The sequence below is a fragment of the Sorex fumeus genome, unplaced genomic scaffold (assembly GCF_029834395.1).
Source record: "Sorex fumeus unplaced genomic scaffold, SorFum_2.1 ptg000122l, whole genome shotgun sequence".
Classification (NCBI taxonomy): Eukaryota; Metazoa; Chordata; class Mammalia; order Eulipotyphla; family Soricidae; genus Sorex; species Sorex fumeus.
In genome coordinates this window covers 30431707-30452001 of record NW_026606179.1, presented here as the reverse complement: position 1 = coordinate 30452001, position 20295 = coordinate 30431707, and the positions used below count along the sequence as shown (strand labels likewise).

General features: G+C 43.9%; 1 non-coding gene across 1 annotated transcript; it reads right to left on the bottom strand.

Annotated features, from left to right (window-relative positions):
• Positions 1 to 367: 367 nt before the first annotated feature.
• Positions 368 to 474, bottom strand: LOC130044528 (U6 spliceosomal RNA). The gene has a single exon (XR_008795396.1). It is a non-coding gene; the product is annotated as a U6 spliceosomal RNA (small nuclear RNA).
• Positions 475 to 20295: the final 19821 nt, after the last annotated feature.

Here is a 20295-nt window from a genome sequence, read left to right as displayed (position 1 = left end):
CTGCAAGAGTTGGGTTAAGGAAAAAAGAGTTCAAAGTACACGTGTGGCCAAGGAAATGAGCTAGGCAGAGAAGATGGCTGATAGAGGTGCTCTGAGGGTCATTGTGTAACTTGACTTTCTTCTAGTCCCACACCAATTCCAACTGCATGGGCTCTTGTTTGTTTTGTCTTGGGGCCACATCTGGCAATTCTCCAGGGTTACTCCTAGCTCAGCACTCAGGAATTACTCCTGGAAGTGCTCTAGGGATCCTGTGGAATGTCAGGGATCAAAGCAGGTCAGCCACATGCAAGGCAAAAGCCTTATCCTTTGTACTTTCACTCAAATCCCTCTTCTTATTCTTTTTTCCCCCCTTTCAAATAACTTTTTAAAAACTATGGAGTTCTTCACAAATTTGCATGTCATTCTTGCTCAGGGGCCATGCTAATCTTCTCTGTATTGTTCCAGTTTTAATCTATGTGCTGCTGAAATGAACACTCTTCTTTTTCAAATGGCTCACGTTTGTTACGCATAAGTTCTACCCCTGAGACAAATCCCCAGCTTCCATTTGACAACTCTTAAAGGAGTCCAGTGCCAGGTGGAACAAGGGCTACTTCTCAGGAAGGCAGTTCTCTACCACCCGAGGTCATGCAGCAGCCTGAGCAGGCTGGGCAAGAGGTGTCCCCAGAGTTGACCCCTCCCTGCATCAAGAGCCCATGTGGTTGGAAGTGGTGTGAGACTAAAAGAAAGTCGAGTTACACAATGACCCTCAGAGCACCTCTATCAGCCATCTTCTCTGCCTAGCTCATTTCCTTGGCCACAAGAGTACTTTGAACTCTTTTTCCCTTAACCCAACTCTTGCAAAAGCTGGTTTCCACATACAGATGCATCTTTCTTTTCTTGTGAACACATTTGAAGACTGGTAGGCAAGACTGGGTTGTAGAAAGTTAGAGAGGAGATAGTTTGCCATGAAGTACCATGAATTTAGTTACTGAGGAGCAATTTCTTTTTAGTAGAAAAACTGGATGAAGCCAAGAATTGTGCAATTGTGACCTCACCCGGACTACCTACCTATCTTTTGAGCAAAGGTGTCTCCATCTGCAGAACAGCCCTACCTCGCTAAGGCGGCCTGTGGGTGAGACACACACCTGTAATTAGTGTTGAGGAGGTGCAGTAGGATGTCATAAAATTCCTGCATGAGTGCCAAGATGGGGGAGGACAAGAGAGGAGGAGAGTCCTGGCCCACTCCCTGGGCTCGAGCGGCAGAACTCAGTCCCTGGGACTGGGATGATGCCCACCCATGGGCCCCGGAGGATCCCGAGTAGACCTTCCGGGTGATTGTTCAGATTCCCTCTGCCCAGATGCACCAGGCTGGGTGTGGGACGAGGCCCTCAGCTGCTCTCCTGCTTCTTTACAGTTTTACTCACATGCGCTCATGACCCCTGGCCTACTTCTGCTCTGTTGTGGCATGTCAGGTAATTAGTATGTGGAGCAAACTCCTTGACTCAGTAACTGATAAACCCTCTCTCTGCAGTGAGGTGCAGATTCGGATCCACTTTGGGAAGGAACATGTGTGAGGTCAACTCTGGGTTTTTCAGTCCATCTGAAATGCCTCCCCTGATGAGCTCTTCTAAGTTCCACTTAAACGTATTTGCCTATTTGATTCTATTACAAACAAACAAAATACTTATTTTCCTTCTGGGTTTTTTTTGGTTTTTGTTTTTTTTGCTTTTTGGTCACACCTGGCAATGCACAGGTGTAACTCCTGACTCTGCACTCAGGAATCACTCCTGGCAGTGCTCAGGGGACCATATGGGATGCTGGAAATCGAACCTGGGTCAGCCGCGTGCAAGGCAAACGCCATACCCACTTAGCTCCAGGCCACCCTTCTGGGGTTTTTTTTTAACAATGATTGTCTAATCTTAAGGGATCTCAAATTCAGTGTTTAAAATTCAGGAACTGAAGATTTGTGAGAATTTCATCTTGCATGTATAGCTGCTTCGCCAATCCTAACACTGTTTTCTTTTTGTTTTAGTGCCAAGGATCCAACTCAGAGCCTCACACATGTAAGGCAATGCTCTGCCACTGAGCCACATTTGTAGCCCCAACCCTAATACTTTTGTTTTGTTTTGTTTTGTTTTAGTTTTGTTGGACTGGAGCAATAGCACAGCAGGTAGGGCATTTTCCTTGCACATGGCCGACCCAGGTTCAATTTCTCCATCCCTCTCAGAGAGTCCAGCAAGCTACCGAGAGTATCCTGCCCGCATGGCAGAGCCTGGCAAGCTCCCCGTAGTGTATTCGATATGCCAAAAACAGTAACAACAAGTCTCACAATGGAGACGTTACTGGTGCCCACTCGAGCAAATAGATGAACAGTGGGAGGACAGTGCTATAGTGCTTTAGTTTGGGGGGCTACAGCCAGCAATGCTTAGAGGTCATGCCTGGCAGTGCCCTGGGAACCAAGAAATGATAGGAAATGAATCCTAACCTCACCATGCAAGGCATGTGCTCAAATCCACTGAGCGCTCTCTCTCTCTCTCTCTCTCTCTCTCTCTCTCTCTCTCTCTCTCTCTGCCTCCTCCCTCCATGGGCTTGAAGAGCAAGCTCAGTACTATTTTAAAATATTGTAATTTCAGAGATGTGTGCCACTCAAACATATTGAGCAAAGTAGTGCGAGGCTGATATTCCAGGTGCATGACTTAAGAATTCACTCTGAGCATTCATTAAAGCAGGGTTCTGTGGAGCGGAGGCTGTGAAACAGACCCAGGGAAAGGGCTTCTGACCCCTCTGCTGCAGGCTGTGTGCCAGGCAAAGCTCTCTGACAGGGCGAGGGAGCAGGTTTTCCGGGCTGAATCCTTTCATAATCACCTGGCTGCCTTCCAATCCACCCTGTTCCCTTTCTTCATCTCGTTTGCTTCTTCCTCCCTCATAACTTTTGGCCCTCCAATGCTTCCCTTTCCTCCCTTGCTCACCCTGGATGGCCCTGCTTTCTCTAGGGAGCAACTTGATCTCACACTCATGAAGACACCCCAGTCTTCAAGCAAGTCTGAATGTCTTAAAGTTTTACCCCAATCTGTCCCCAACCAATGTGGTAGCTTCCCTCTTCTTCTCACTTGTGCTGCTGTGTCTCCCCCGCAACCACCCCCACCATCCCACTTTCCTGGGAGACCCTCTGGGGAAGCCCTCGTTGCATGATATCTCCTTAGAGGGGACTTTCTGCAGACGCCTTGCCTCTGGTTTTGCTCACACTTTGAGGAGTCGTCTCCCTCTTGAGATAGGACATTTCATGAGGGTAGAGAATGAGAGTTTGCATGTTTATAGTCTCCCTGAAGAGTATCACTTAATCACTTAACTTCCCGTTAGTCGTCGATTTGCTCGAGCGGGCGCCAGTAACGTCTCTATTTGTCCCTGTTGTGTGCTAGTGTAGCCCAATGGCATCTGTTCATTCTGGGAACATGAAGGGCCTCAAACCAATCGTTCATTATCTTCACGAAGAAGTCTGACCATCTGGTAGGTGGGCGGCCATGTGGTCTTTTGACATCCCGTGGAATTCAGTCGGTAACAGCTCTAGTCCAACGGTCGTCTTTAAATCTCATTACGTGACCAGCCCATCTGATTTTCGACACCTTGGCTAATGAGACAGCGTCCCTGATTCTTGATCTTCGACGGATGTCAGAACTCCGGATTCTTTCTCTCATTTGAGTGAAACGTGATATTCCAAGCATAGCTCTTTCTATTCTTCTTTGGGAGACCTGAATAGCGTTCTCATCTTGTTTGCGTAGGGCCCAGGTCTCTGAGGCATATGTTAATGCAGGAAGAACAGTGGAATCAAAGAGATGTGCCCGAGCCGGAGGTTCTTCGTCCTCTTAGCTATTTCTTCGACGTTCTTGAAGGTGTTCCAAGCCGCTCTCTTCCTCCTGCGCAGCTCGGGTGCCAGGTCATTTGTCATGTTGACCTCTCGACCTAGGTACACATAGCTGTTGCATTCAGAGATGGTCGTTCCGTTGAGAGCGAATGGGGCATCAGGAATGAGGCTGTTTCTCATAAACATTGTCTTCGTAAGATTCAGCTGTAGTCCTACCTTTCCATACTCACGGTCAAAGTCGGCCAGCATTTGTGCCACTTGGCTGATGTTTGGTGTTATTAAAACAATGTCATCAGCAAAGCAGAGGTGGTGTAGTTGCCGACCATCTATCTTCACTCCCATTCCTTCCCAGTAACTACAACCAGTAACTACAACTGGTCTCATTCACCTGACCCTGAAGGCTTCACCGACATGGCAGCACTGAGAAGGATGAGAAAGGAGAAACCGACAAAATCTCAAGGCCGACCTAGGCTGCCACAATGAAGGAAGACAAAAATGATCGTCTGTACTTTCAATGCACGTACACTAGCATCAGATGCATCCATCGAGGACCTGATGGTACAAGCGCGAATGATCAAGTACGACATCATTGGTCTGACCGAGACAAGAAGGCACGAATCTCACCATGCCATTTTTGACACTGGAGAAGAATTGTTCCTCGGAACATGCAATAAAAGAGGTGTTGGAGGCATCGGTGTCCTTGTCAACACAAACTTGGCCAAGAGCATTGATTCATTCGAATGCCTAACAACCCGAATCGGACATTTACATTTGAATAGATGTGGCTCACTGCCTGCAGTTTCTATCTTCGTTGTCTACACACCAACATCTCATTTTGATGAAAGAGAAATCGAGAAGTTCTACATGGAGCTAGAGAAGTTCTATAAAGAAGACCACACCTTCTACAAGATCATTGTGGGTGATTTTAATGCCAAGATAGGACCGAGAAGATCAGCTGAAGAACTTCACATCGGGACCCATGGCCTAGAATGGAACGAACAGGGTGAGAGACTGTCTGAGTTCATCATATTGACCAAGACCATCCATGGTAACTCACAGTTCCAGAAGGCAGAATCTAAACGTTGGACATGGGAGTCTCCCGGTGGACGACTCCACAACGAAATAGACCACATCATATTCAATCGACAGTTTTGCCTGACTGATGTCGTTGTTGTCCCAAAATTTCAAATGGGATCAGACCACCGTCTCCTTCGTGCAAAATTCTACTTCACAAGCGGGGAGAAAGGGCTGCAAAGTTCAAAAAGAGAACTCCCAGAATGACCACCAACTGGGAACTCTTTGGTACTATTGCGGCAACATGGGAAGACGCCATTGTTGACAACACTGACGAGGAATACGATCGACTGGTTCAGCACCTCCATGAATGTGCGAGGAATGCCAAGAAAGAGATAGCCACAAAAAAACGCTTGTCTTCGAAAACTCTTGAGCTAATTCGCCAGTGTGGTTAGGCGCATGCCTCAGGCAACTGCAAGCTAACGTCCAAGCTCGCAAAGCAGTGCAGAGATGCGATCAAGGAAGACCTCAAAGAGAGAAGAGCAGAAGTACTGGTAGATGCAGCAGAAGCCGGGAAAAGTATTTGTAACGCCCGCCTGTCCTTCGCCAACTACAAGACCAAGATGACTGCCCTCCGACGTCCTGATGGATCCATCACATCCTCCAGAACGGCAATAGAGAAGATTATCCATGACTTCTACTCAAATCTCTTCGATAGCCATGTCCACTTGCCGACATACCAAATTCCACAGGATGGATATGTCGTTCCCAACGTTCTCCCTTCCGAAATCCGACATGCCATTTCATGGGTAAAGAAACAAACAGCACCCGGTCCAGACAAGGTCAGACCTGAACACCTGAAGAACCTGCCGTCAGTACTCATCAATACACTGGCTCGGCTCTTCACTTGCTACCTGTCTGAATGCAAGGTTCCGTCCCAATGGAAAACCAGCAGGACCGTACTACTGTTCAAAAAGGGAGACATCCATGACATTGGCAACTATCACCCAATCTGCCTATTGTCTGTCATCTACAAGTTGTTCACTCGAGTCATCCTAGATAGGATTGGCAGAACACTAGATGAAGGACAACCATGCGAGCAAGCCGGGTTCCGCAAAGGATTCAGCACCATCGACCATATCCACACGATAACCAAGCTCATTGAGGTTTCTCAGGAGTTCAAGATGCCACTCTGTTTAACGTTCATTAATTTAAAGAAGGCCTTTGATTCTGTTGAGACGGAAGCGGTCATTGAAGCCCTAGCCTGAAGAGTATAAAGAGAGAAATATTGGGTTGGTTCTATTTTTGTTTTGGAGGTACTCATTGGTACCAGGAGCTGCTTCTGGTTTTGTACTTGGAGGTCACTCCCAGTGGTGTCCCTGCTACCATGTAATACCAGGGATTGAACCTGTGCCTGGTGAGCACAAATCATTTCCTCAGTCTTTTGAGCTGTCTTGTGCCTAGGAAGAGAGTTTTTCTAATGAGTGATTGAAATTTTTAAGAACTCTGTTCTTCTACACCCTCTTCCAAACAACAAAGAAAACAATTTCTCTCTAAAACAGAAAGAACATTTAACATCTGAAAAGTTCACAAGACTAGCATTTTTTTGCTGGTTATCAGATATTAGAACATATTTTGCTACTATAATAAAATGTATTTACTTTTGGTATTTGCAACTCTTTTAGGGACTGAGGAGATAAGTAAAGAACACACATCTACATGTACAAAGCCCAAAGTTTGGTCCCAGAACCACAAGTTATCTATTCTCCACTCCCATATGGCTGTGTAGCCCTAGGAACCCTTCAGAATCACTGACCCTCAAGGGTCAAACTCATCCAGTAGTGGCTCTTACAAAAATTTTTAAATGAAGATATTTTTATTGTAAGGCTATATTGCTAAATATTAATATGTATAATAAGAAGCTCAAGAGATAGTACAGGGATTAAGGTGCTTGCCTTGCATCCTGCCAACTTTGATTTGAATCCCTGGCAATGTATATGGTCCCCCAAGCACCACCAGAGGTCAATCTTAGCACTGAACCAGAAATATGAGCACCACTGGGTGTGATCCCCCAAACAAAAACGATAACAATATACAAGTGTATAATAGGGGAACAGTATTGCCAGACTCCAGACAGCTCTGTCAGGATTACAGAAGGGAAGATCCAGCCCGTGAATGGTAAACAGTGAAGATGGGGCCACCACAAACAGAAAAAGACTGAGCAGGGGCCTGAGACATCTCACTCTCTTCCTTATTTCCAAGGATGATGCAAAATTGGCACCACTTTTTTTCTACTGGAAAACTAAAAAATATTGCAGTGTTATCAGGATTCCATACAACGTTATGACAACTTCTAAATAAACTTTCTACCAATTCTATACTTCAGAAATAGCATTGACTTCAGAGTCACTGGCACTCTGTGTTGTCACTGGATGTTAGGAGCATGAGTTAAGTACTGGAAGCAAACTCTGCTGTGAGAGGCAAGAGTTGTGAATATGCGGGGATTTCCACCCTGCTTGCCAGCTAACCATGACCTACTGCATTTTCGTGGATGTTGAGAGAAGACAGGAGACCCCTGGGACAGACACGGGGACTTTATTACAGAGATAACAGTCCCAGAGTATTAAAATTTCTTGATTTAGTTCCTCAAGCCCAGTTCCCACAGGGTGATGAGAAGAAGTTCAGATGACTCATACATTTGCCAGTGGGTTGCATTATAGGGGAGGGGAAATGTGTATGTTTGGGAACTCACATCATTTATAACAGGCACAAACCCTTTTGCTTCAGAGCCAACCACTTTCTACATTTTTCCAAATGGACAGCAAACCTGCTACTGTTCTGGAGGGAATCACTATCTCTGCCTTCAAAGGCTGGCATGTCCTGGAAAAAAAGAGTTCAGAATAAGGGCAGTCAGACCTTGGTTCTAATGAAGAGAACCATGGAAACTTATTTCCCCCAAACAGTGTTATACTGTTGTGGACATTTGGGTTAATCAGCAAGAACCAGAAAAATGGCAAAAAATTCAAATAAATCAAATATTGACTGTGCACTCCTTGGTTGAGTTAGGCCAGGGATTAAGAGTAAGTCAGGGCTGGGGAGGTGGTTCAAAGTGCTAGTACACGTACCAGTATGGTGAAAAGCCGTAGAAGAGTTTAACAGGGTTCTAGGTTGTGAAACAGAAATGGAAACAGAAAGGCTTAAAAGGGCACCCCCTGTTTGAGTGTCCCGGATCACCAAAGTGAGTAATAAGAACATTTGACTGAGGCCAGTTAGAATCCTAGTTTTCTAGTGAGTCTGTTGACCAACTGCCATGGCCTCTTCCTAAAAACGGGGTGTCCTCCACAGGAACAGAAGCAATCACATTGGCACCAAATTCTGGGTTCCCAGCTACAGCTGGTTCTGCCTGGGTTATGGAGTGTGGGCAGGGCTTGGGCTACAATCATCTCAGCTCGGGGCAGTCCTTGACAGAGGGCATGGGCTGAATACAGATCTCCAGCAGCTGTGTTCCTTAACCCTTCCAAGGCCTTGTCTTCTGTGACTGGGGAAGTTCAAGAGTGCCTACTCCATACGTTTGCAATGAGGGTCACAGGAGCTTGTGAAAAACTCTCAACACGGTGCCTGACCAAAGTGGAGCTCAAGCCATTTTTGCAGTGAAACAGGGAGAGATGCAGTGTCCCAGGGACTAGGTGGTGGGAAGACCAAAGCTGTACAATATAAATACTGAGCAGCTTTTCCAGGCCAGGGACTTGGATTAGAAAGTGGTAAAGAAATAAAAGGTGCAAGAGTGGTGTAAAGAAATGGACTTTGGACCCAGAGAGACCTCAGTGTGAAGGCCAGCTCCAAGTCTGCCTAATAAAGAGCTTGTTGGGCCAGTTACATTTCCTGAAACTTACTTCCTTATTTCCAAGAGGGGGAGTGGGGAGCAATTTATGAGGAAATCATGCTAGAGTTGTAAGGATTAAGAAAATTAATATAAAGTGGCTGCCGCTTTATTTTTTATGTATTTATTTTTAGGGACCATACCCAGCAGTGCTCAAAGCTAATTCCTGGCTTTGCACTCAGGAATCACTCCTAGTGGTGCTTGGGGGAGCAATAGAGGGTGCTAGGAATCAAACCCAGGATGGTCACGTGCAAGACAGGGCACAGCACCTGCTGTATGCTCTGACCCTGTGGTTGTCACTTTAGATGTCCAGAAGAGTCTTCCTATAGCTTTGTCTTTTTCTCTTTCTCTCTTTCTCTTTCTCTCTTTCTCTTTCTCTCTTTCTCTCTTTCTTTCTTTCTTTCTTTCTTTCTTTCTTTCTTTCTTTCTTTCTTTCTCTTTCTTTCTTTCTCTCTTTCTTTCCCTCCCTTCCTTCCTTCCTTCCTTCCTTCTTTCTTTCTTTCCTTTTTTTTTTTAAATTTACCTCAGCACAGATTTAGAGTCCCTCATTGATGAAGGAACTCACAGAAGGTTTTGTCTAGCCTGAGCTTTCAAGGTTTTCCTAGTTTTTCTTTTCTTTTTTTTTTTTTTTTTGCTTTTTCATTTTGTTTTCTTTTTCTTTTTCTTTTTGACTCCCAGGTCTTTCCCAGTTCTCTGGTCATTTCCTTGCCCTTTCTCTGCCAGTGTTCCCCAGGCTCAGCTTCCAGAACAAGGCAGGATATCTGAGTTTCCCTAGCAGAGAATGTGCTAGAGAAATAGAACCCCATTTTTGTCAGCTCCCCAGCAAGTCCTGTGTCTGTTAGTTTAAGGTGCTCTTTTGTGAGGTCCCTGCCTGGGAGAAGGGGGCCAGTATTTAATTGCTTTTTTTCCTTTCACTATCAGGTTTCACAAATGTGCATCCTTATGTTCACTCTGAGGCCCTCAGGGTCCTCAGAGCTCTGCTTGCCCCTCCCCACTGCCATAATAATAGGTTCTGAAGGGTGTCAGATGTATATTACCATGTCCTGTTTCCTAATATAATTAGGGGGAAAACCGGGTGTGAGCCCATGTTTAAAACCACCTTCTCAGAGAAGCTATTGCTTAGGATGGCCATCTTTGACAGAACGGCTGCCAAAGAGATCTGTGACTTCATCTTCAGAACCTGTATGAATGTTATCTGGCCTAGCAAAAGGAAACTAGGGATCAATGTAATTAAATTTCTAATCAGCCTGATTATGAAATGAGAAAGTTATCCTGTGTGTTCTGGATCCCTAAGAGAAGAAATAGGGAGAGCAGTCTGGGTTAGAGAGATGACGAATTTTCAAAAAAGAATTTTCAAAAAAAAAATAGGAGTGAGAGGAAATTCATCTCACCACCCCTGGTTTTAAAGTTGGGTAAGGGGGGCCATGTCAAGATGTGGGCACCCTCTGAAAGGTGGGGATGGCCCTCCCTGGCAGTCTATAGGGTGGGACTATAGCAGCAGGAACTGCATTCTGCCTGCCTGAGTTGTATGGTCACAGCAAGCCTCCAAAGGGAGCACAGACTAATGGTACCTTGACTTGCATCCTGCAAGTCCAGATTTCTGAGCTGCAAAGAACTATAACAGATTTGAGATTTGTCTTGTTTCAAAACACTGTTTGTGGTCATTTTAACAGAGAGAAGAAAGCAACATTCTACCTATAAGTCAACTGCTACAACTGTCCTCTGGCTGTGACTCTCAGGTGTGAGGACTAAGGGGCCAGGAGCATTACCCTTCTGGGACCATCCACTCCTAGGACCTTGGAGTCCCTGTTGCAGGTTCTGGGTCTGCTCCAGAGGTCCCTGTGCACCTCCTCCCTCACTTGTTCCTCTCTAGGCTAGACAGAATCTTAAGAGAACACTGCTGAGGCTTATGTATGTGGAGGGGAGTGAGCACAGAGCTGGGGCACTGGACTTATTGTCCACTAAAGTCCATGTGAAGTCAGAGGACATTGGAGAAGAGAAATAAGGTCATGAGGGGGGTTAAAGTTCAAACTGGCTGTGTGTGTGTATGTGTGAGAGAGAGAGAGAGAGAGGGGTGAGAGAGAGAGAGAGAAAGAGAGAGAGCAACATGTGTAACTCTGAGAAATTGCAGTTTTAAAGTACATACCTGGTACTTCAGGTCTTTATGAAGTTGGTTGTCTATTTAGAAGAATAAAATGTACTTTCACTGATAGTCTTTGAACTTGTCTGTATACTTTAAAAATATTTAGACACATCTCTTGTGCCTCAATTTGCTCTCAGTCTGACCCCCAGGATGACATAGGCAGGCTGTTTGCTTACTTCCTATCTACTTTATTCCCATCCAGCCAATCTCCAATCACTTTTATTTTCTCTACAACACCAAGTGGTTTGAAATGATATGTGTTTGTTTCATCACTGCCTTTCCCCATTAAATGTAAACTGAATAACAGGTCTGACTTGCCCAATGCTGTTTTGCTAGCAGCTAGATGGAGTGGTGCTTAATTGATGATTGTTAAAGGAGTGGATGGGTAAATGCATAGACTTGGAAATGTCTTCAACTGGACAGAGAGGTTTCACTTTGAATGAGGAATTTAGAAATGTGGGTCTTTGTGTAAACTCTATCCCACTCTGGCAAATGAGTCCCTGAGGTCCTTATTTCTAGGGAAGAGGGAAACCACAGTGGCTCTTGGCCAATAGGAGGCTCCTATTTCTATATCTACCCATATCTATATCTATATGTAATACCCAAATTTAGCTTAACATTATCAAGCTGTTTCTGAGGTTAGAACTTTTGGAAAGGCTTAACTGAGTGGTTCTGGTTCCTAATCCCTCTGTAAATTGCAGTTGAACTATGGGCCAAGGCTAGTGTCACCCTAGAGCCAGACTGGGCCTGGAAGTCCTGCTCCTAAGACAACACACTCATGGGGCTGTTGGCTAGAGGCCATAGCTCTTCACTGGCTGTTGGTCCATGCCAGAAGGACTTTTTAATTGGTTAGCTGGAGTGTCCTCATAACAAAGTGGCTGCATCCTGGATAATGAAGCTCTAAATTAGAATTAGAAGGGAGCCAAAATGCCTGTTTTGACCTGTCTTAGAAGTGGCACAGAGAGTTTGTCTTATTTTATTAGAAATGAATCACCATGTTCAACCCACATACAAGGATATGGTGAGTAAGCTCTACTTTTAAAAAGTATTGAGGGGGGGCGGAGTGCAGCGGGCAGGGTGCTTGCTTTTCATACAGCCAACCGAATTCAATCCCTAGCATCCAATGTGGTCCCCCAAGCACCACCAGGAATAATTCCTGAGGGCAGAGCCAGGAGTAACCCCTGAGCATCACTGGGTGTGGCTCAGGTTACCCAACCCCAGTACTACATCCCCCTGCTCCCTCTCCTCTGCCAGTACTATAAGGTATGGCTCTGGTGGTTCTTGAGCACCACCAGGTATGGCTCCTAAAACAATAATTTTGGGAGGTTTGTTTTATTTTGTGTTTTGGACCACATTCTGCAATTCTCAAGGTTTACTCCTGGTTCTGCACTCAAAAATTACTCCTGGCAGTGTTGGGGGACCATATGGGATGCTGGGGTCAGCCACGTGCAACACAAGTGCTATACCTGTTGTATTATTTCTCCTCCAACAAAAATTTAAGAATATATTTTTAAGTCATTATGCTGACAATGATTGGGAGCTTTCACTTACAAAGGCTTAACTCTCCCCCTGCTCTTTGTAACATTGCCCCTTGCTCCTCTGGGTCTTTAAGTCATTCTGCCTTGCCTATTTTTTTGGTCTACTTTCTTTTTTATTTTATTTTATTTTATTTGCTTTTTGGGGTCACCCAGCAATGCACAGAGGTTACTCCTGGCTCTGCACTCAGGAATTACTCATGACGGTGCTCGGGGACCATATGGGATGCTGGGGATCGAACCCGGGTCAGCCATGTGCAAGGCAAACACCCTACCTACTGTGCTATCGCTCCAGTCCAGGTCTACTTTCTTTAGTACACAAAGCACCTGTCACTGTCATTGTCACTGTCCTTCCGTTGTTCATCGATTTTCTCGAGCAGGCCCAGTAACGTCCCCAGTGTGAGACTTTGTTGTTACTGTATTTGGCATATTGGATACATCACGGGGAGCTTGTCAGGTTTTGCTGTGCGGGCAAGATACTCTTGGTAGCTTGCTGGGCTCTCCGAGAGGGGCAGAGGAATTGAACTTGGTGTCGGCCATGTTTGCTGCGTGGAAGGCAAATGCCCTACCTACTGTGCTATCGCTCCAGCCCAGCACCAACATTATTAAAAATCTCTTTGAATCCTAGAAGTTGTTCCTCTAGGTCTGTGGTCTGACTCTCACTCTTCCCCGCTCTATTTATCTCATACCTCCCACTCTATTTCCCTTTCCTCTCTGAACATAGACATTCCCTTAAGACCCTTTTTGCTTCTCTGTGCATTCTAGTGCTGAAAATTCCTTTGGCTTCTTTATATATGTTTTTCTTCTTCATATATTTTCCCATTGTACTTGTCCATCTGGATACCCCAGAGGCAGCTTAGTCTTCCTTGTCTACATTGATTTCCTTTTTTCCCTAATTTGCTCATCATCTTATCACAAAATTTGAAACCTTGAGTGTTCTCTCTGATCCTTCCTTTCTAAATCGATTTCTCCTCTGAATCTTGGATTTTACTCTCACTACAGTACCACTAGACTGAGAGCTTATAAATTGGTCTCTCTCTCCAGGTCCAGCCCTTCCTGTTCAGCATACCAAATTGATCTTCAGAGCAGGGCCCTGAATGCTCTTCCTTCTTAAAAACATTCAAGGGTTCCTCCTGTTTACAGACTTTGGAATGGAGTATTCAACTTATCATCTCAGGATTCTCAGTTTATTTGATTATCATGATTTACTGTTTAAGCTGCAATCAACTTAAAGTTCCAGGACCTGAGATAAAATATTGAACATGTCATTTGCTACTAGTGTGACCCTGGGTAAGCTGCTTCACTTGTATGAGTTAGCGGAGTGTTTTCTCTTTTTCTTTCTCCCTTTTTCCTTTGTGTGTGTGTGTGTGTGTGTGTGTGAGAGAGAGAGAGAGAGAGAGAGAGAGAGAGAGAGAGAGAGAGAGAGAGAGACCAGCAGTGTGACTCCTGACGGTGTTGAGGTGTTGAGGGTCCATAAATGGTGCCAGAGACTGAACATAGAATGAACTTGTGCAAAGCAATTGCCTTAACACCTGTATTCTCTCTCTCTCTCTCTCCCTCCTCCCCTTCGTGTTTTCTTATCTACAAAAGGGATTAACTTTTCTATTCAGGCATCTTCAGGACTAAATGAGATAAAGTATATAAAGTATTAATCCTTGTCATACTAAGCCATAGCTATCCTGCATTTTTAATTATCATCCCATATAAAGATATTTAGCAAAGAGTACCAGTCAAAAAATACTCAACAAAGCTGTGCTTTCCCAAGGGATTGAGTGTATGCCTCCGGTGTATCTATTTTTTTTAAATTGCTGTTCCCATTTACTTTTCTCTTAGGACAAGTGACAGATTTCCAAATGCATATGTTGATACATGTACTCTGTACCCAAGGTGGGCAATTTTTCTGAAAAGTCAACTAGTGAATAGGTGGACCATTTATCATATATATTGCAACTATTCAGCCCTGCTGTTGTAGCATAAAAGCAGTCATAGCCAATATGTAAATAAATGAGTATGGTTTTGTCTCCCTTTAATCTTATTAATGATCAGTAAATTTGAATTTCATATAATTTTATGTGTCATAACATTTCTTTGATTTTTTTTTGACAAGCATTTAAACAAATTGTACAAATTACTCATAGCTGGTCGGGTTTACCAAAATAGATGAGGGCTAAATTTGATCTGTGTGGTCATTTACTAACTCCTGACAGAGTGTTTTTTGAGGGCCAGAGAAATAGTTTAGTAGGCAGGGTGCTTGCTTTTCATGCAGCTGACCCAGGTTCAGTCCTTGGCACCCAGTGTAGTCCCCTTAGCACCACTATGAGTGATTCCTGAGCACAGAGCCAGGAGTAAGTTTGAAAACCTATGGGTGTGTACCCCCAATTTTTTAAAAGTATACTTTGAATTTAAACATAAACAGGGACTTATTTAAGAATATGAAATAGACTACAGATAATTTGTGGTTTCAGAGAAAAGAAAAGAATAACCTAACATGGAGCAATATATTAATAAATGTTTATTGCCCATAAAGTGCTATACTCTGGCTGAACCTAACTGTTTCTCTGTTAGAGCCCAACCAAACTGGGTTTACACACACACACACACACACACACACACACACACACACACACCCTGTATCTTCCTCAGTCCCTTGATCTGGAATGTCTCTCTAGGTAATCTGTACTCATAATACCCTGACACCAAATGTGTGGAATTATTTCACACTAACAATCTTTTCTACTCTCCAGACTCCAACTGGGTTATCATACAGTTCTACTCAGTTCTTAAACCACCCAGAGCCAGTTTTTGACTTCACAGGTTTCAGGACTCATTCAATCCACCTCAAAGTAATCACACTTCTGATGTGGCTATAGAATGGTACCAGAGATCTAGCAATAGGAGGTAGGGCACTTGTCTTTCACGCGGCCAAACCAGGTTTGATTGCTGGCACCCTATATGGTCTCCTGAGCTCCATCAAGAGTGATTTTTTGGGGGAAGAACCATTAGGAAGCCCTAAGTACTCCCAGGTGTGGTCTCTTGAAAACTTGATCATTTAACCACTTGACATCATGTAACTCATCGATTTGCTCAAGTGGGCACCAGTAATGTCTCCATTCATCCCTGTCAAGTGCTAGTGTAGCCCAATGACGTCTGCTCGCTCCAGGAACATGAAGAGCCTCAAAGAGAACCAGTAAATACAATGGGTCTCTTGAAAACAACAGAAAAAATTTTTTCTAGAATGACTTGGGCAACATGGAAAAATGCTTTACTTATGATGATTAGTTTATTTTAACAGACATTATAAAGGCTATAAGTGAATACCCAGATGGAGACGTATATAGGAAGGAGTGTTCAGAGCACAGAGGCTTCCACTGAGGACAAAGGCCAAATACTTATTATTTCTTACTTTGTCATATATCACATCCTTCTCCCATCATGCTCACAAGTCCTGTCCCCCAAAAGCCACATTCAAATACTCCCTCTATTGAAGACCCTCCATTGTTTCCTCCCATACTACAAATTGTATTTTCTCTTTTCTGTCCCCACTTTTCCTTCACTCTTAGTAATAATTATTGGCACTCCTGTGATAACCTTTGGGATTCTAGAGACATATAGTATAGGTGTTAAGGCTCCAGGACCACTTATGGCCTCCCAAACGCAATCAGGAGAGATCCCTGTCAGGAGTAAGCCCTGAGCACTGCCAGGTGTGACCCAACCACAAAAAGGAAGGAAGGAAGGAAGGAAGGAAGGAAGGAAGGAAGGAAGGAAGGGAGAATGGATGGAAGGAGGGAAGGAAGGAAGGGTGGATGGATGGGAGGAGTGAGGGAAGGAAGGAGGGAAGGAAGGAAGGAGGGAAGGAAGGAGGGAAGGAAGGAGGGAAGGAAGGAAGGAGGGAAGGAAGGAAGGAGGGAAGGAAGGAGGGAAGGAAGGAGGGAAGGAAGGAAGGAAGGAAGGGTGGATGGATGGGAGGAGGGAGGGAAGGAAGGAGGGAAGGAAGGAAGGAAGGAGAGAAGGAAGGAAGGGAGGGAGGGAGGGAGGGAGGGAGGGAGGGAGGGAGGGAGGATGGAAGGGAGGGAGGATGGAAGGGAGGAGGGAACGAGGGAGGGGAAGGAAGGAAAGAAGGAAGGAAGGAAGGAAAGAAGGGAGGGAGGGAGGGAGGGAGGGAGGGAGGGACCCATTATCAGTTTTATCTAGTTATTTGGCTTTATATTTTAGTTAAAACCATGCTCTAGAATCCCAGGACCTAAACTAGTTCAGGATCCCTTGGTATCTGGCACACATAGGCACTCAGATGGCATTCTCATACTTTACTTCCTGGAACTGAAAAGGGAATTTGACACTGTTCTGGCCACTGTGGTAACTGACAGAATAAAGTTGGTGAGGATTAGCTAGTTGAATTTGTAATAAATGGAGCGGATCTGGTAGGAGGCTGAAGAGGCAAAGGGCCATAGCTGGGGCCCGGCGGCTGGTGGAGAAGTGGGATTGTTTGCGAGCTTGTATGGCTGGTCTGTCTGAGGAAAACCTAGGTCAGGAAGCAGGCCTGAATAGTGAGAAAAGTAGGGCTTGCTAGAGTTTCCCACACATCTGAGAGGCTAAGGAGAGAGCACAGTGAAATTCAACAGCTGATTCTGCCTGGGCCTCAGGAGAGCTGAGTTCTGAGAAGGGCCTCATGATACTCATCGTGTCCCAGTTCCACAGAGTGAATCAGGCTCTGATGCAATTGGCAACAGGCCTTAATCACGAGCCCCATCTTGCAGGTTCAGTACAGATGAGCTTTGTCATTTCTCAGAGGGAATCACTACTGTTTTTCTCCCAGGCTCCAAGCAGCTCCCTCTGCCCCTTCATCTAGCCTGGGTGAGATGGCAATTTAAACTGCTCCGATTACCAGGTTTCATAGGTAAGGAGAACCTATTAAGGAACACTGGCCCAAATAATCTTCATAGTTATTTGGTTAACAGACACTTTTTCAAAGCCAGTGGAAGTCTTGCCAAATTAAAGGATGTCAGCCTGAGATGCTATGAATATCAGTTTCCTTTTTTTTCCTGACTGTGGAGAGGATTAATTAAATGCTTTGTAGTGCTCTGAAAATTTAAGCTCTACAGAATTATTGCTCTGTGTAATAGGGAAAAAATAGAATTCTTGACTCATTCGAACCTTAATGTTGTAAACCTGTTTGCTTTTTCAGGGCTATCTTTGAGAGTTACATTTTTATTAAAAGAAGGAAGGATAAAGAAAAGACATGTTTCTATGAATACACAGATCCACATGCTAGAAGGTAGAGAGTTAATCAATGTTTCGGTTTATTAAGAAATTCATTTAATTTCACTAAGAAATGAACTTCTTACTTTCTAGCCAAGACAGTCAATAAGAATCAGTTGTTCAAGTATGTGGGGACAATTTTATAAAAGCATTAGCAGATAGACATTTATTTTCTTTCAATGGGACTGAAGGACTAAAGAACTGTGAGATTGGATGCTTGTAAACAGATAATTCAGTGAGCTTCGATTCCTCTTCTGTTCTAAGATCACTGAACAAGTCAGTTAGCTTTCTGCCTGCAGACTTGCTCAGGGACATTTCCAGATGTTTCCAGATGTTCCGTGCTATTTGAAATATCACCACCCTCAGTGGATCCTCTCCCCCCCACCCCTTTTTCAGTCTAATTAACTGAGGAGTTGTATTGACTTTTGCCCTTGTACTGGTTTCCTATTGCTGCCTTTAACAAACACTGTCCTCCCGTTGTTCATCGATTTGCTCTGCCTTAACAATTCACTGCAAATTTAATGGCTTAAGACATATCTTACAGTTCTGGAAGTTGAAAGTTTAAAATCAGCCTCATGGGGCTAATGTCAAGGTGCTGGGGATAAATTTAGGTGTAGGCAGGGAGGTATAGGCAGGGAGAGTTCCTGCTAAATGTCCTGGAGTGGGAAGGTATGAAAATGCATTTCTTTGTCTTTCCAAGTTTCTGAAGGCCACGTATATTCCTTGGCTCATGGCCCTTCCCTGACATCACTCTGACCTCACATTTTCTCTGATGCTTCAATCTTTTCTGACCCTTATACAGACTCTGTGATAATTTCGAGCCACTGGAAATAGCAACCATAATAAATCTTTGCATCTCAAAATCCTCAAGTCAGACAAATTTGCAAAATCATTTTTACCTTCAAAGTAATGCAGTCACAGGTCTGTGGATTAGGCCGGGAATATTTGTGGGAACCATCTTTCTGCCTACCACAGTCTCCCTCTTTCTTTTTTTCCCCCCCTTTTTTCTTTTTGTGCTACACCCAGCGATGCTGAGAGGTTACTCCTCGCTCTGCACTCAGGAATTACTCCAAGCGGTGCTCAGTCTCCCTGACTACTTAAATCAAGCCCTGATCTAAATGTTTGACATCTGTTAGCTCATTTATCTTCTCAATCACCCTAGAACAGAGGTCTGTTGTTGTAAATGAGAAAGCCAATCAAAAAGTGAAGTTACTTGCCAAGTGTCACTAATTTAGTACTCAAACCTTTATACTTACTAAATGCTCTGTCCTTAAAGACTTGTTATTGCTTTTTATTTTAAAATATTTAAAAAATCATGTATAAGGCAGGCTCATCCACACCCCTCCTGGGTGCCCCAGACAATTCAGCCTGGCACAGGCTCTGGAAGCATCATGATTTTAAAAAACAAAATCAATTATTTTAAATGAAAATCAGTCCCTCTCTCCTTCATCTGCTCTAGATATGGACCTGCACTTAAGTTAATCGTTTGCTGCTTCAGTGCTTACAGTGGTTCTAATTTACACATATAATTTTTTTAAATCAATGTACAGGTCATTGTTCATATGGCATAAAATACACCATGATTAATTTTTCTAAAATTATTAAAGCAAGAACGGTGTTTCAAAAATCTTTTTTTTTCTTTTTGGGTCACACCCAGCGATGCTCAGAGGTTACTCCAGGCTCTGCTACTCCTGGCGGTGCTTGGAGGACCATATGGGATGCTGGGGATTGAACCTGGATCATCTATATGCAAGGCAAACACCCTAGCTGCTGTACTATCTCTCTGGCCTGGTATTTTAAAAATCTTATAAAAGTCTTGAGGCTCTGAAGAATAATTGAAGTATAGATTTATACTCAATAGATTGCAGTAGCACTTGGGTTAAGAAAGCAGAATAACTGAGTGTCCAGGAAATGGACAAAAGGCTGAAGCACATGTTTTACAAGAAGGAGCCTCAGGTTTGATCCCTGGTACTTCCTAATCCCCCTGGAGTTCTGCCTACAAGTACCCCTGATCACTGAGCAGGGAGTGGTCCCAAGCACCTCCAGGTATGAAATGAAGAATAAGGTTTTAGAGAAAGTCCAATCTGGATATTAATTTTCACTCTACTACTTATTAGTTTGTGTCCTGGAAAAGTTACTAAACCCTTTCTGAGTTTTAGTATCCTCATGAATAAAAAATAAAATGTTCCCTGTATATATATTGGTTTTAAACTGGATAACCTATAAACTGAAACTTAAATACCTGGTCAGAGTTTAGTATGTTTAATTTAATTTAGTTTAATTCCCCAGAAACAAACAAACAAACAAAAAGGATTGTGGTGGGTGGAGGGCTATGCTCCTTGTCTAATACTTCTTCATTTGTTCAGCGAAAATGGATAGAGCTCTCTATGTGCCAAGTTGAGCCTGAGACATAGCTGTGAATAGGACATACCCTGCCTTCAAAGGATTCAGTAATCTCTTTAACAGCAGCTCAACATATAATATTTATTTTGTGGTGCCAGTGATCAAAATCAGGATCTTACATGTGTAAGACCCTACCATTGTGCTACATCCCAGTCATCAAAAGAGAAAAGTTTTTTCAGAAGTGAAATTCTTGTATCTGTATAGGTTTGGATCCAAAAAACTG